The 17,838-nt window shown below is 41.2% G+C and overlaps 1 protein-coding gene across 11 annotated transcripts in view; it reads left to right on the top strand.

Moving 5' to 3' along the window:
* Positions 1-17,838, top strand: part of NRXN3 (neurexin 3) — a 1,218,301-nt gene that overhangs the window by 1,053,642 nt on the left and 146,821 nt on the right. The gene's annotated exons all lie outside the window — the stretch shown is intronic.

Below are 17,838 nucleotides of genomic sequence, written 5' to 3'. Positions count from 1 at the left end.
ATGGAGAAGTGTGATGCACAAAGGCTGCATGGCAATATCCGCATAGATCATGCAGAATAGAAGCCCACTGGGCACATCCTGATCTTACAAAGTGTTACAAACTGATTCAATAACAACTTAGATTTGTTACTTGTGGTGATATCGAAAGAGAGCAAAGTGAAAAGCAGGCTATGGGAATGGGGTATGGCACTCTATCTTATCTCCTTCTTGCAGCCTGCATGGATATGAATGTAAGGGGCGAGGGACAGGGCAGGTTTGGCTCACAGGGATTTCTGTGTCACTTTCTTGTTGCTTCCCATAAGCTTTCATTCCCTGAATTTTGGGTTTATAAAAACAAAACATGACACAATATCCTGCTGAACCATCGTGTTTTAGTTGACTTCAAGTCAAAAACCACATGAGCCATTCAGTTTCATATTGATTCTCTTCGAAACGATAACCCAGGGTCCTAGCAAAGAAGAGTAACAGTGACAGACTGGGGTAATGTTATGCAGAGAAGACAAGTGCCCTAGATGCTACACCAAAAGTGACAGGCCACCTCCTTCCACCCTCCTCCATTTCGGTGATCACCATTGTTGACGGCCAAAGTCACTCTGAAATAAAAAAGATGCGGTTTTAGTGACACTGATGATGCAAGGAGATGCTTGGTAACATGCATGGTCTATAGAAGGCAAAGAAACAGGGAGTTATTGCAGAGATAGTCACAGTCTTCAACCTACTGTTTGGCATGAGGGGTCATGGTCTATTCATTAGCTGCTGGTGTTAAGTAAACCCAGGCAGCCTCCAGTGCCTCTCTCCCAGGTTTACACATAACCTACATGGGGTGGAAAGAGGGAGGATTCTCCTGATAAACACTAGGCAGTTTGCCAGTAGTGTAGCAGTTGCCAACAAGCCATTTAGCTTCAATTGATGGCACTCACAAGAAACACCCAAAGTACACTGCACCTAATCGTTTCCCCCCAGACACTAATAAATTACTCTGAGGGCGTGATTTCATTTCCACTCTTCATTCAGAAAGCATGCTGGGAGCCTCTGTATGGGAGTGAGCTTCCCTGTGGTGCAGCTTTCTACATTGCTTTCTACATTGTATTCAACGTGCTATGAATGGTTGGTGTTATATATTCAAAGAGCCTGTTTTCCAACATTATGGTATGTCAGATTCAACCCAGTTATCCACTGGCCAGGGAGCATGAGATGGCCAGGGAATGCCCCAATCCAGTATTTCCTTCCTACAGCCTCCTTGTCCTACAGCTGCGTCTGATCCAGAAGGCAGCCAATTACAGCCTGTGACAGCACTGTGAACAGAATTTCTGTTTTTATTAGTTAAGCCTTGTGGTAAAGAAGCAAAAGTCAGCTCTCTTCTCTGGAGTTGCTGAGTTTTTGAAAAGGGAAAATACAGCTGCATCCTCTGCTGCTGCCTTAGTTAAAGATCAGTCTGTGTTTCTATTAGGAAATTCATGGCTTTACAAAATCTGCATTAGCCATTTGGCCTGGGCTGATACTGGGTATACAAAGTCACACCCAAAGGATCAGGGATTTATTTATGTTCCATCTAGTTCCCCCTCAACTATCCCTCTCCCACACCAACTTTTGGGTATTTTTAGGTTATAGAATTCCTTTTTAAAATACTTAATAGAAGTTTACTAGCTTCAGAAGTTTAGTGAGCAACAATAACCCTAAAATGGCTTTTAAAACCAATAGAGTTTTACTGTCTATTATGACACTGAAATTGAGCACGTTTGCATTTCTTGTAAAGAATATAGACTATAGAATGTAGAATAAAGACACAGGGATGAACCAGAACTTTGAAGAAGTTTGGCTTTGGATCCAAACTTCATAGCTTGGTCCTATGTCTACAGTTGGATATGATCAAAACCTGCAAGTCTCAATAGCCCAAACCTTGGAAAAAATTCAAATAGTGATCCATATCTGAACTGAGCAGTTTGGTCCTTCTCTAAAAGGAGTCAAAAATAGCCAAGGAATCTATTCTCCCACTGGATGCATCACTCCCATTAATAACAGAGTGGGTAATATACAGGAATAGAATACAACTGCCCAGAATAAAATTGTCCATATCTGCTCATTAATATCTGGAAAGTATTGCATTCACAGCAGGGAGGACTTGGTTAGGAATTGGAATGTGCAAGGCAATTTGGGTGAAAGTGAATGGCAGGAGTGAAAGCAGCAGAATAAGAACAATGAACTTAAACTCTGCCTTTTTTAACAAACTCAGAGAACTGGTAGGAAAGGTCCCATGGGAAGAAAATCTAAGGGAAAAAGCAGTTCAGGAGAGCTGGCAGTTTCTCAAAGAGACAATATTAAAGGCACGACTATCTCAATGCAAAGGACAGATATGAAGAATAGTAACAGGCCAATATGGTTCCATCAGGAGCTCTTTAATGACCTGAAAATGAAAAAGGAATCCTACGAAAAGTGGAAACATGGACAAATTTATAAGAATGAGTACAAAATAATAGTCCTAAGTCATAGAATGATAACACCTAGCAAGGGACATAAAAAGCTATGAGAAGAAGTTCTATAAATATGTTAGGAACAAGGGAAGAATGAAGGAAAGTGCTGGTTCAATACTTTCTGGGGATGGAGAGCTAATAACAGGTAACATCAAGAAGGCTGAGGTGTTTAATGCCTATTTTGTTTCAGTCTTCATTAAAATATTAATTGTGATCACATGCTTAACCCAATATTAAAAACAAGGGAGAAGGAACACAGGTCAAAATAGGGCAAGAACAGGTTAAAATATTTAAATAAGTTAGATGTGCTCAGGTCAGCAGGATTGATGATAAGTCACGTAGTGTATTTAAGGAACTAGCTGAAGAATTCTATGAAACATTAGCAACTATCTTTGATAACTCCTGGAGGACGGTGAGGTCCCAGAGGACTGGAAAAGGGCAAAACATAATATTTATTTTTTGAAAAGGGGAACAAAGACCTCCTGGGGAATTATAGACCAGTCAGCCTAACTTTGCTACCTGGAAAGATATCAGAACAAATCATTAAACAATCAATTTGTAAGTGGCTAGAGGGTAACAGGATGGTAAGTAATAGCCAACATGGATTTTTCGAGAACAACTCATGCCAAACCAACCTAATTTCCTTCTTTGACAGGGTTACTGGCCTAGTGGATGGGGGGAAGCAATAGACAAGATATTGTAATAGACATGATTTTAGTAATACTTTAGAAACAGTCCGACATGACATTCTGAGAAACAAGGGAAATGTGGTTTAGATGAAATTACTATAAGATGGGTGCACAGCTGGCTGAACGACCGTACTCAAAGAATAGTTATCAATGGTTCACTGTCAAACTGGGAGAGCATATCTAGTTGGGTCTGCAGGGTAAGTCCTGGGTCCAGTACTATTCACCATTTTCATTAAAAACTTGGCTAACGGATTGGAGTGTATGCTTATACAATTTGTGGACGACACCAAGCTGGGAGGGGTTGCAAGAACTTTGGAGGACAGGATTAAAATACAAAATTACCATGACAAATTGGAGAATTGGTCGTCAGTCAACGAGAAGAAATTCCATAAAGACAAGTGCTAAGTACCACATTTAAGAAGGAAAAATCAAATGTGTAACTACAAAATAGGGACTAACTGACTAGGCCATAGTACTTCTGAGAAGGATCTGGGGCTATAGTGGATCAGAAATTGAATATAACCCAACAAGGAGATGCAGTTGTGAAAAAGGCTTATATCATTCTGGGGTGAATTAACAGTAGTGTTATATGTAAGACATGGGAGAGAATAGCCCTGCTCTACTCAACACTTGTAAGGCTTCAGCTGGAGTGCCATGTCCAGTTTTGGGCACCACAGTTTAAGAAAAATGTGGACAAATTGGAGAGTAGAATCTAGAAGAGAGTAACAAAAATGATAAAAGGTTTAGAACACCTGACCTATGTGTTGCAATCTTTAGGCACAAGGGGGTAAATTAACAATATTTCAGTTTTCCTCTCTGAATGTTATTGGCTTTTGTGGGATTATACATGAGACTCATAATGTATTTTAATTGTGTAAATGTAGATCAATGGTTGCCAAATGAGGAAAGAGAGAAGTATTCACTTTTCTTTAAATACAGCCATCAATCAAGAAGGAATTAAATGAAAATAGCCTATGGGTCCAAAAGATGCCAAAGCTACAATCTTTGCAACTTCATATAAAAAGACAAGAAAATAGAAAAAGCAACAAAACTACAATTCAGGCACTGACAAAATATCTTTATAAAACATCCAATTACAGCCAAATCACCTGCAACATGGGGGTTTCTCATTTTGTGAAGGAAGAAGAGTTAGAGGTACATTTGAAAGAAAGGAATTAATTTGAGCCTAAGGTTTGCTTAACCTCGAGAACCTGAAATAATACTGATCATTAGAGATTGTCTCTTAGTGTTTGTGCCCGGCTCTGACATTCTAACCCTATTAGAGTCTCATTTACTGGATAATAAGGCCCTGGGCAGTGATGTAGCATTCAGATTTGAGCCAGTATTCTTGGGAGATGAAGAATAACAAATATCAACATGAATGCACTGGAGTTGCTTCCTTTTATCCACTTGTACTGGCACCCTTTAGCCAAAACCACTGGCTCATTGACAATATTGAATATCTGAGTTAGTCATCTCTCCAAAACCCACAACAGGGAGGAGTGCTATATCAGATGCATGTGTCTTCAGACAGAGCATTACTAATCAGCTACGCGATGCTTGTGTCATGAAGATAAAACATTGCATTAATGGGCCAGTTTGCCTATTCCTCAGCCTTGGGTACACATCTGAATGACAAATTTACGCTACTCTCTGTTCCGCAGAAGGGTGTTACATCCCTACTGTTCTCTGTGGGGGAGCAACCTTTGGTGCATCACCTCTGTGACAGATTAGCATCAAGGGTGACAAGTTTTGTAGTTGCTGAGAGCTTTCTCTAAGTCTAAATTCAACAATTTTTGTGGTTTAGTAAGAGTCATCCTGGACTAACAGTGTCCCTGCTGGTCAGATACAAGAGCCAGTGCTAGAAGGGGAAGCCTCTGACATATTTTTATTTCAGATTATTGTAAAACCCATTGTATTTGAGGCACTTTACACTAGGATAAAAAAAAGGACAAATTATGAATCCCAGTGCATGGGAATGAGCCAGCAATTCTCCGAAGGGTTAAAAACAAATCTCCTATCTTGACATGGAACTGGGAGCGATACCTCAGGCTCTGGGTTTTCAAAATTCTAGCCACAAGGTTTTCTTTCTCTTTCGCTATCTTTGCTCACAAAGAGATTTGGGGTTTTGCCAGATCTGGAGTGTACATTAAAACAAGCCTCATCTACCTGTTCATTCATCCATGCAGTGCCTGCATTTCCTTCAGTGCAGCAGGAAGGGAAAAACTACGCAGAGAGGAGCTGCAAAGAACAGCATGTCAATAACACCAAAATAAAGTCTGACTGAAGTCATGTTTCAAAAGGGGATAGTGGGGGGGAAGTGAGGTGAAAGACAGGAAGAGACTTTCACTTAAAGAGGCAGGTACTTAATAGGGGAACATTAGCCTGGCTTTTTATAGACATATTTTAAAACTGAGAATCAATGAAATATTGAACAACTAGATTCTCATCAGCTAGTTTCTTCAGCTAGGTAGAGAGAAAAAAAATGTCCCACTTTCTCCTCCCTCTCACCTTTGTGAGTGATCTACATCCAGCCTCCCATGAGAAGTCCACTCATTCACTTAAGTGGCATTCATTTTTAATGTCGTTGGCTCCAGATAAAAGAAATAACTTTTGTCCTCTCAGTGCCCCTCCCCTCAATGCGCACAAATGTGTGCAGAGACACAAACACACACACACAAAGTTTACCAGAAAGTTTGGCAAATTGAAATCCAAACTCCTCATAATGCTCCAGGGAGGGGGGGAGTGGTTCCTGATGTAGAGGCTCTTCGTCTTCTGCCATTCTTCGTCTTCTGATGTCACAAAATTTCAGAGCTGGCATTGGCCAGAGGAGGTGCAGGTGTTTCAGGCAGGCTGAGATTCTGCCCCTTCCTATTTCCCTCTTGCTCACAAACAAAATTTAAGCCATGACCACGTTTCTTTCTACTGTTGTGTTGCCCCTTTTTGACCTGAGAGACTAGTCAAAGTTCAGGGTCTTGGGGATGTTCCAGTTAGAAGTAGAAATTGATGGACTTTCATATTTACAATCTTGTTACTTTACAAAGAATGTATAAGATCCTGCTTCTTCAAACACAGAAGGAACAAAAGGAGCAGATTCTTAGCTTACAGCCCCAAATGTCTTTAGCTATCACCAGACCCAAAAGCACTCTCTAGCGTTTTCCAGGGTCAGACTGTGCTTACAAGCTGCTTGCCTTTCTTGCTTTTTGGCTTTACCTTTATTTCTGTTCTCTATGTTCTCTATTTCTCTCATATATACAGCCCCATGTCAGAATATCCAGTGGAACAAGTTGCCCATATGGTGCTAGTCTCTGGCAGACTCTATGAGGCATTGTTTTCAGTGTGGCCACTTAACTGTGTCTTCCAGCTATTTTAAATGAAGGGTGCATTCACACACCATTTTCTGCCAGGTTTTGACTCAACCCACCACAAGGTTTAACCCAAGCTTATAATGCTATAGTCTCCCCCAAACCAGTTTAGTACTGGTGATGCTTTTTCCATAGCCATCTTGTGTTAGGTGCTCTGAACCTAATGTCAACCCTAGATGGCACAGATTCCTTTCTCCTGTGGCACTGCCATCATCCCTTCTTATAGAGGTCAAGCAAAAGAGGAGCTGTTCATAAACACCAAAACCATGGGTAACTTGCTTCAAAGTTTCTGTTTTTTGTTAAAACCATGCAAAAGTTGGTGGTATTGCACAGTTTTTGCCACAAGTTTAGTCCAGTAAAAGGTTTTGGCTGAGTTTCTGTTTGAATTTTGATGTTTGTTTGAATTCAAGGAATGTTAACCCAGGCAAATGGGAACCAACAAGAAAGTGTACCCAAGTGTTCACAGATAAAGAGCTATACTTGCATAAGCATTGGTGGATGGGAGACTATACTGATACCCTCTTCACAGTTCAGTATGGAATGCAGATGACTTATAACTCTCCTCAAGGGAGGAGACTAGAGAGCTAGTGGTAGAAAACTCATGCAGATAGATCACAACATAGAGGTGTTATGTATTCTTAGGCTGTGTCTATGATACAGATAAAGTAGTAATTCTTTTTCCTCTGCCATGGCATCAGGAAAATGCTATCCAGCAGCTCCGGTTGGAGTGATAGGCAGTCCTGATATGAAATTCTGATATGGAATCAAGGCCCACTTGCTGTGAGGAATTTTCCATCTATTTTGATTAAAGGAAGGCTCAGTTCTTGGATGCCTTAGTCAGCATCATGGAGATTATATGAGAGCAGGAGGAACGCTGGCTAAGTTTGATCTAGCTTTCCTCAGTGATCACTTAGATCTCTTGGGTCAGCTGTGTCCCACTGCCCGTGAGCTGGAAGATTGTCCTTTGTGAGTGGTGAAGGGACACTTTTGATCTGTTATTGACAAAGATTATAAAGATCCTGTTATATAAGATGTGGTAGGATTCTTGCTCAAGAAATTCTCTCTTGACATTAGCCTTCTTGTCAGTTACCAGTTGTAATCCTCCATTCCATCCAAAAAAGTTATTGAGAAGTTGGTTTGGTGGCAGCTGCTGACATAGATGGAGTTAAAAGCATCCTGGACCTCTGTCATTCTAGTTTTAGTGTAGAAGAAGTATTATGTAAAGCTGGTAATCTCTTAGTGGCAGACATGGAGAAAATATCCATACTGATTTTATTAAATCTTTCATCAGCTTTTGACACCATTGACACAAGCAGAATTCTGTCTTGTCACTCTCCTGTGCAAAGTGACCCACAGCATTGTAACTTCTAGGTTGGATGACTCTTGTGTGCCCTTCTCATGGCTACCACTTGAAGGCCATTCAGAAGCTTCATCTAGCACTAAATGCTTGTCTCTTGAGTGGGCTGAGCCATTCTGAGTCCTAACAATTCTTTGTACTGGTTTTCTATTCACTTCAGGGTGCTGGTTAGACTATTCATTAGTCTACAAAGATTAAAATGGTCTGGGACACATTTATTTCACTTTTAGGTGCTTTAGAAATGTAGAATGATAGCTACGTGAGAGGATCATCTCTCCTTCTGAGCCGCAATATGAGTTGCTATCTACTGGGCCATTCTTGCAGTCAATTCCTGGGATTGTACTATTTATGGCTAACAGCAGGGTATTCTCAAAGGACATTACATACTTCTGAAACCTGTTTGTTATAGCAGTATAGGTGCCAGGATATTAGAGAGACAAGGTTTGTGAGGTTATATATTTTATTGGCCCAGCTTCTGTTGGTGAGAGACAAGCTTTTGAGCGTATGCAGAGCTCTTCTTCAGGAAGAAGACCAGCAGAAGCTGGGCCAATAAAATATATTATCCCCCTCTAAGCTTTTGTCTGACTTTTAGTAATTGAGACAGTGCATATGTGGAGGGGGGAGGGGTTTTAGTGAGCAGGATACATGGATCCTGGTGACAGTCTATAAAATAAATAACAAATGGCCTGATTTTCAGAGGCACTGAGCATCCACAACTACCATTGATTTCAGCAGCAATTATCAGTACTCAGTACCTCTGAAAATTGGACCATACACCTCTACAATTGCCATTGCCACTTGTTTGCTTTAAAACGATAATTTCTTGCTCCACTCGCATTTCTTACCCTTCCACTCTTGTCTCTACTTTCTCCTTTCCCAAGTGACATGAAGTTGATTAAATGAAAAGTCCATTCCTCACTCCACCCCTCCACTTGAGGGCCATGAGGGGTTGTTTCTTTTCTTTTCTTCTTGGTTTTATTTAGTTTTTATCTGTCAACATTTTCTTTTCCCCCCTCTGTGATTTCCCGGCCACAAGATAAATAGCCTTCTATCTTACAAGCTAAATACAATTATTGCTATCAAAACCAGAGTCTTTCTCTCCCTGTAAATGTCTCTTGAAAGCAGATAAGCTGTTCAAGGCAAACCACGGGCTTATGTCTAATCCTGAGATTAAACATTGCCACCCAGAAGACAGCAAGCAAATTTTTGTTTGGAGGTAGGGGGAAGAAGGGGAATTGGGACGTGAGATTCTCTCTTGAGATAATAAGAGGACATGTACACGAATCAAGGTTATTTGTAAAGGAATTACACAAAACACAGAAGAGCTTTTTATTGTGATGAGGAATTACATCAGATAATGCAGAAACTGTTATAGTTACTAAAGAAGAGATTTAGCAAGGATACCTTTGGGATTGAGGGTGGCAGGGAGGTGTGTGCAACAGCTCCTGGTCACGGCTGTTGGTTTTGAATTTAGTCTCCAGCCCATCTCCCCAACAGGATGTCTTGAAAGATGACTACCAGCTTCTTTGCTATATATGTCCCATGCTAAATATGGTGAGGTAGTATGGGCCAAAAGTCGGAGCAAAGGACTAAGTCAGCAGTACTCTGTAGTCTACTACCTTCTGCACCACTTACTCACTCTGTGACCTTGTGCAAGTTAGCTAACCTCTGGGTGCTTCAGTGTCCCTATCTGTCAAATATGGAATTTGTGGGACTTCATGATTATAAAGCTTTTTGAAATCCTCACCACAAAAGATGGGGAAAATAGATTTGGATGGTCCAACAGTTAACCACAGAGGATTTGAGGCAAATTGCTCCACACTTCTCTCATCTAATGTGTGCCATCACATTGGAGGCACAATCTGATCGGTTGTGATTCTACTAGCTCTCATAATTTCAGTAATGTTGGATCAGTCAGTACTTGGATGGTACACCTTCATGGGAAACTCAGGAACTGTAGTAAATGGTGTGCATGATTAACTAAGAGATGCTCTTTCATCTAAGTTTGTACTACACCCAATATTGCTGCATAGTCTGTGCTACTAGAGAATACCATCCATTTAATTAGACATAAAACTGAGGTCTTGACCACTTGGTCATTAAAACAGCCCGTGGCACTTCTATTTTATTTTATTTTATTTTGGTGTTATCTCCACAATACTGGCCAAATCCCATCATAGTCTTAATATTTTCCTTACTAAATGCCTCTACTAGTGGGTGGTGAGTTAAGGACAAGAGATGACCTGAACTGAATTTTAATTAGCTTTGTGGGTTGAATGTGATCCCTGATGTCACTTTCATTCACTTGGCTGTGGCATTTCATTTTTTGTATCGCACTCATTTTGTGGGACTCAAATGAGTCCTCAGATGCTTTCAATCTGCATGGAGCAGAGGCAGCAAGTATAATCCCTTTGACAAATTTATTGCATCTTGTAATGAGTCTAAAACATATAAAAAGACAGGGTTAATAAAACAGCACTGGAGATGCATAGTTCGAAGGCAGCAATGTAACATATGTTGAAAGATCTGCCAAGAGGGATGATTAAAGCATGACAAGTTGATGAAATTAAGAGTTGATTGTAGCTTGTCACTGCAGGGCGAGAAAATTTATAACATTTATAAGGCTGGAAGATACATAAACATCACTGCAAGGCATGTGCGCACAAACATGCTGCCATATAGACACAGTGAGACAAACATACACATGGACAAACACCACCGAAAGAGAGAAAAACACTCCAGGACTTGTGTGCACATGCATATTCTAATCTGGGCTATCAACAAGTTGTGGAAATTTTGTCATTAAATTTGACAGAAATTTTCACCATTTCAATTGTGCACTTATCATTTTGTGCTTCTACAAAAATGTGCGGCACTGGCTAACTTGCACTTTGCTCTTTCTCTCAAATGGTTGCGTGGAAGCAGTAGAGTGGCTGTCTTGCTTTTGTACATGATGAGATGGGGGAGGCAAAAAGATAATGAGAAAAATGATTATGCTAATGCTACAGACGCCTTTCCACCTGTCCAGGTTTCATCTCCCAAAGCTGATCCTGTATCTGATCGCATGCGGTGGTGAGGTTTGTATTCTTATCTTCACCAAATTCTCCCAGTCAACATAGGAGAGGGGTGGTAAATCAAATGCTTGTGTTTCTGTCAGCTTAGCATTAAGCAAGACAGAGATGGGTTTTGTATAGTGGAACTTAAGCCAAACAAGCTGGACACAGAGCTCAGTATTACTTAGCAGCAACAGGGTTGAAAATGAAGGCAGAGTGTAAGTGAGGAAGTATATGTATATTGCACGTACAGGATAGCATCTTCAGCAGCAGATATGCTGGCCTGATTCCCCATCAAGATCTCACAGAGAGCTGTTGAATTAGGGAGGGAAAGGTAGAGGTACTCTTCTGAGCTCTGTGCACAGAACGAGCTCCATCCACTTGAGATGTCAGTGTGCAGTATTGCTGTGGGTCTGCTGAATCTAGGGAAAAAAGGTGATTTTTAAATTGAATTAACTAATGTGATTTGAAACACACATCACCCAGTGTAGACACAGTTTAACATTTTTAAAGTTGTTTGAAAATCTCATTTATAACACTTTATCTAAATCAATTTTTAAAGGTGCCTATTCCTTAGGCTATACAAGTCCCCCGAGTAGATTGTGTAGACCTTCATATAATGATCCGACATTTAAAATGTAATCATTGGACATCTGAATTAACAAGATGAATAGGGCAGCTCATACCTCTCACAGCTATTGTTCCAGGTTGTTTGCGGTTTCAGGCAAACTTCACTGCCTGGTTACAGTTCCCAGATTACAAATAGTATAGTTGGGAGCTAAAATGTGGCCTGAACTAAGTGTATCAGGTAGAGACTTTTTTTAAGTGAAAGCTGAGATTCTGAACAAGAGGCAGCTTAGGAGAAGTGCCATTAAGCTGTAACATAATATATTGGCCCTATTTGAGCCCTGCCCACTATATGCTGAGAACATTATTGGTTCTTATAAAATAAACTCAGGCAGGAACAGTCAAGTTATACACATTTCTCAGCTCAGTCCCCACTTTTGTAATTGTGCAACCAAATCAGACCTGTAGACTTGCAAATGGTAATGAATTGTCCTGAGCGCACACTCTGGGCAGAAGGCCTCTGATAGACTCCAAACAGCCACTTGTGTTCCTTCTGGCCATGTTTGACCCCCAGTTCAGTGAATATAAAACTGAAATAACCTCCTCTTCTCCTTTAAATAATTCTTGCCTAACTTCTAGTACCATCAAGGGAGTAAAAAACCTGCCCTTCTCTCACACTGCAGCAGGGAGCATCACAGTCACTTCCTACTGCTACTACTGAACGCTCACATAGACAATCTCTCTAGCATGCAAATGCACACAGAGACCCAATGTCTGTCTCAGAGACATGCATTGACTCCTCAAGACGTGATCACTAGTGCGCACAGCCCAAGAACCTGCTGGGCACATAGTTGCAACCCTTCAGACATGTGCACACAGGCACTTGCACACAGACATCTTTGCACAACTCTGTCCAGCAGGCCACCTGACTGGTAGTGTCATTTTGCAATTTAACAGGCTTTGGGTCGCTCCCCTCCATATTATGAAAATGCTGAACTAATCTTGGGGAACTCTCAGTGCACTTGCAGTTTGTGGCACTTCAGTTGACATCATGTCCTTGGTTTCCCTCCCAATGAAATTTTCTATAAAATCCATTTTATTTCAGACACACTGCAAATGAGTCCATCGCCGGGAGGGAGATGGGCAGGGACAGTGGTGTTAGCATTCTTTCTGCAACAGCTGCAGAAAAAACAACCAGAGGCATGCTTGAGCAGAAATCCTCCTAATACAATACAAAGGAGCATAGGATTTTACCATATTGCATCAGACTGTTAGTCCAGCGAGCCTAGTCTCCTGCTTCGTGCTGTATCAGACTGGACATTTAGTCTATCCAGTCTAGTGGTCCATGCGAGATGCTTAAGAGAAAAATGGAAGAAAATTGACCATAACATACCTGATCAACTGGATGTTGCTGTCCAAAGGTGCTGGGTCGGGGCAGTTTCCCTCCTGACCCCTGGAGACAATCCACTTATCCATCTAGTGCAGCTTCCTACCTAGAAGTTCACTTCAGAAAAGGATACAATATCCACCACAACAGAAAAACATGCACTAACATGCTCATAGGGGAAGTTTCTTTCTATCCGAGGCAGTTAGAGATTGGCTTATGTCCTGAAGCATTAGGCTTGATATATCATTTACATTTTGTACCCTTCTATTGTAATTGTGAATATTCTTATAATTGTCTAATCCTCCTAAATATTTAGCTTCAATAATATCTTGTGGCAGTGTTCCACAGAGTAATTATCTGTTGTGTCCAGAAGGCAAACAAATGCTATTTGACTTTCCCTGTTAACAATTGTTAACATGTCAGGATCCTGGGTGAAGGGAGGCAGAATTAGTGGCAAGAGCTTGAGATCCCAGAACTGAAGCCAGGGGTCAGAGCTAGTATGAGCGTCAAGAGTCAGGCTAAAGGGCCAAGCCAGAGTCAGAGCCAGATACAGAGTCAGGAATCAGGTTGATGGTCAGCACCAGGTGTCGGGGTCCACATTGGGGTGACAGGAGTCAATGGGGAATCAAAATCCAAGTCAGAGCCAAGGTCAATACAGGGAATTCAGAAACAGAAAAGTGGGGTGGTCATGGTACAGGATCCACGTTGTTTCCTAAACACTTCCTGGTATGCCTCAGAGGCTTATATAAGATCAGGGATCACTAAGACTACTGTCAGTCAGATCACACAAGGGGGAACGTCACATGGAATTCAGCCTCCATGGATTGTCACAGGGCAGGTTACAGCTGCTGCTGGTTGTCATTGTGATGATGTTTGATTGGTTGGTGGCTCTAAGAGTCTGAGTTCAAGTTCCACCAATCCTTACATAACCCCATGGGATGTAATCTGGAAAACTTCTACCCCTTTTCCTGTTGGAATTTGGTAGAGATCAGTGTCTGCCACATTGTAAGCAAATTATCTGACCCAAAGAGGAAAGGGAGTTTATTGCTTACAGGCTACATAATAGGATGAATAACTTTTCTCTGCTTCCTCCTAAGTACCCTCAGATCATCTCAATCCTCTTTCTTAACCATGGTCCCTCAGGCTGGGGTATTTTTGCAACTGACTGTCCTCCAGGCATTAGAGGAGGTGCCTCTGGAAAGGCATTTGCCTCACACCATTGGCTATGGAGCACAGAATGCAACTCAGGAGGTGGGAACATTTGCACTTCGCCAGTCCTGGGATTGCTCTGTTCCAGGCTGATGATCTAAATTATACAGGCTACCAAAGGCCCTAAAAGGCCAAATATGGCACTCAGAGAACTGGGCAGCATAAAGATACCCTCTTTTCACTGGACTCTGGTGTCACCTTCTCCTTTTTGTCAACAGTAGGTAGGGATTATGTGGCATTACATAAGAGCCAGGATACAGGCTCTACACTACTGGGGGAGTCCACTGCACTGGGGCGATCCTCCCATGCTCAGACATGCTGTCTTTAGGGCCATAATCCAGTGATGCTGTGGCATAAAGCAGCTGCACTGCTCTGGAGGATCTGAGCTGTCATTTTTCTTTCCTTCTATCTTTCCAGCATCCCTTGTGTTTTCCTAAAAAGTTATGTTTCTCCAGGCACAATAGTTAGAAGCCAGGAGAAGTAGATGTGTCCTATTTACCTGAACAAACTAGTTGCTCTTCCTAAGAATTCTAGAGGGAAAGTTTATTGCAGCTCACGTACTGCATAGTGCAATCCTGACTATCCTGAACTCCCTATATAATGAACTCCTGTCATGTCTCTCTGTCCATTGGTCCATGGTTATATGAACTCCCAGTTACCCAACCACATATGGTATAATCAAAACAGTTCTGATGGCTAGATTTCTACTCAGCTTATGTGAAATGAAAGCTTACTGGTTCGATCATTTGATTACTTTTGCAGCTGCATAGCTGTGATCATAAGGTGGTGCTGGAGAAAGATGGAGAAACAGGCTAAAGTGATCATTGTGAGATAGGAGAATCCTGTTAAACAGCACAGCTCATTGAATTGTTAGATTTGAATATTGCTATATTTATCTGTCAGGTTACTTCTTTTTCAGTTTTCTGGTCAAATGGAATGATCACAACATATTTTCTCTCTCTCTCTCTCTCACACACACACACTCACTCACTCTCTCTCTCTCACACACACACACACACACACACACAGACTACTTGGTATGTGCACACACATACACACATCCATATGGACACAGTGAGGCATAGACAGACACACTACCAAAACAGACACAAACACTCCAGATCTTATGCACGTGCACACACACACACACACACACAGAGAAAACAAACAGCTGGCCAGAGGGATTGGCAGCTTGAGCAATAACTTTGTGCTTTCCAGACCTTACTGCCTGCAGAAAGAACAGTGCGAGCTGTAATCCCAGGTTGACACATCTGACTTGAAGTGATAGAAGCAGATCAGACACTCACATCAGCATTCCCTCTACTCACGGAAAGGCAGTAGAGAATACAAAGTCATGCAAAGGAAACCATATGATTTAGGCCAAAAGTAGGAGGTTTGCGGGAAGGGATTCTGCCAGAAATGAGAAGACTAATGCCAGGATTGGGAGCCAGGAACTTCTGAGATCTATTGTCAGCTTTGCAAATGACTGTCCTGCCCTGGGGAAGTCATTTTACCACTTTGTGCCTCAGTTACCCCATTTGTAAAAAGGAGATAAAAATCCTGGTTTAACATACAGAGTGATTGCAGGAATTAAATAGCTGATATTTTACAGCAAATTGAATTATAAAGTGTCTTAGTCCTAGACTCTTAAAATCCAACCTGTTCTGCATGAAAGGAGGGTTTTTTCCTGCCCTGGAAACTCAGTGTTACTCAGTGGAGTTGACCCTACATAAGCAGACTGGGTGGCATTTTAAACCCCTTCTTTTTTATTGTAATATTGCTAATATTTAGATCTTCTATAGTAGTTTTCAGAATCCTTTCCAAACATTGATGGGTCAAGCCTCAGAACTCCCCTTGTCCCCTTCCACATTCTCCTGTGTAGTAGGTATTGTCCTTCCCCACTCCTCTTCCGTTTTGCTAGATAAGAGTGGAGTACATCAAAACTGATGGTGGAGAGGTATTAATATACAAACAAGCAGTGCGAAAGAGGATCTGCTGTGTCAGGGTTGCAAATATTTGTCTGCATTACAGATACCAGGATTCTGATCATATCATAGAAAACACATCACTGAAAAGCATAAAGGAGAAAAAAGAAACTGCAGCCACCTCACAATCCCAACACACCCTGTTTCTGACACAGTGTTCCTTGATAATGATTGGGGGTGGTTCCTCTGCATCTAGTTCATGGACTTTGCTTCCTGGAAGGAAGCTTTGAATCCTCTAGCCTTATTTCCACACTTTTGCAAAGAGAAGAAAGATTTTTGAGGGAAGGCAAAGTTCATAGATTTGTAGCAATTAGGGGTGGGAAAGGCCTGTTAAGTCACATTTAGTCCACTCTGCAGTCAGTCTAAGATCCCTACGCTATATTCTGCCGGGCTTTATCTAATCCACTTTTAAATAATTCAAGCAGTGGGGCTTCCAATGTTTCCTTAAGAGACTATTCTGCAGTCTAACAGATTGCATTGGTAGGAAGTGCTACTCAATAATCACCTTAAACTTTTCTTCAATCATTTTCTTACCACTGCTTCTAGTTATATTTCTGTGGGCCACTGTACAGAATTCCTCTTCTTTGTTGAGGTTCGCACCATTCTGATATTTGTAGACAGTTATCCTTTCCTCCCTTGATAGTCATTTAGCCAAACTATACATATTTATTATTATCATTATTGCCTACTTACTGAACACCATCAGTTTACTCAATACTGTACAAATAGGCTTGGAAGGAGTAGTTTTTTATCAGTAAATGTCAATTTAACCGTATACACACAAACCAATGAAAAAACATTTCAATCGATTTTAATAGAAATTCTGCCATGCCTCTTTAGACCTTTCCCAAAGGAATCACAGAGGTATGAAGTAAGAGCCAATAACAGTGAATCTTCTGATGATCTCCATTTGAGAACCATTCCCACAGAATGAAAGATATTTTTCATTTAAAAAAGAAAGGGCAACATACAGTGTCAATTTCTCTTTAATTATCAGTATGATTATTACTGACCCGACTTGGACTTCAGTGACCAGTGTATACAAGACACTGAAATTACTTATAAAATATCCCAAAATTCCCATTGCACTGATGTAAAAATTGCTTCATAGCTGCCATGGAATTTGAAAAGGCTAAATCAGCAGCCAGCCCCCCCCTCCTTCTCTTCACTGTGTTCCACATAATTCCCTATTACAAATTGCAAGAAAAGCAAAAACTGATTGTTTTGGTCTCATGCCTGCTATCTTCTACTTCTTTTGGACTGAAATATTATCCAAGTGAATCAGTTCATATAAAATAAGAACTGGGCTAAATCTTCACTCACAACTCAAACCAAACTTTTCCTTTGGAGGCTTGAAAATGTTTGGTTAATGTTCTTACTCTTTTTTTCATTTGGGTTGCTCCCACTGTGCTTCTAGTTTCAGGCCGTGGGAGTGTTGGAATACCATCAGACTTCCTTTGTAGCTTTAGGCAAGTCTATTAACCTGTCTTTAAATCAGGGCCAAATTCAAAGGTGCGCCTAAGGGAGTCTGACCTGATGCAATATTACACGGCTCCCCTCAGCATGTAAATTACAACAGTTTAGAAACTGTTAGACTCAACTATTACTGACATGAAGCTCACATCTCCCCTGAGGCTGGCCCACTGAAGCTAAGTTGGCCTATCTTGCATACCATGGAGTTGGAAAAGAGGGCGTGCATCAGGAAAAATAAGTAGCAGGAGGTATAAGTTAAAGTAGAGGGAGACTTTCTTTGAG

Source organism: Emydura macquarii, unplaced genomic scaffold (assembly GCF_026122565.2).
Source record: "Emydura macquarii macquarii isolate MOO-44397 ecotype Brisbane River unplaced genomic scaffold, CSIRO-AGI_Emac_v2 contig_374, whole genome shotgun sequence".
In the NCBI taxonomy this organism is placed as follows: Eukaryota; Metazoa; Chordata; order Testudines; family Chelidae; genus Emydura; species Emydura macquarii.
Note: the sequence above shows the minus strand (reverse complement) of the source record. Positions and strands in the feature narration are given on the sequence as shown.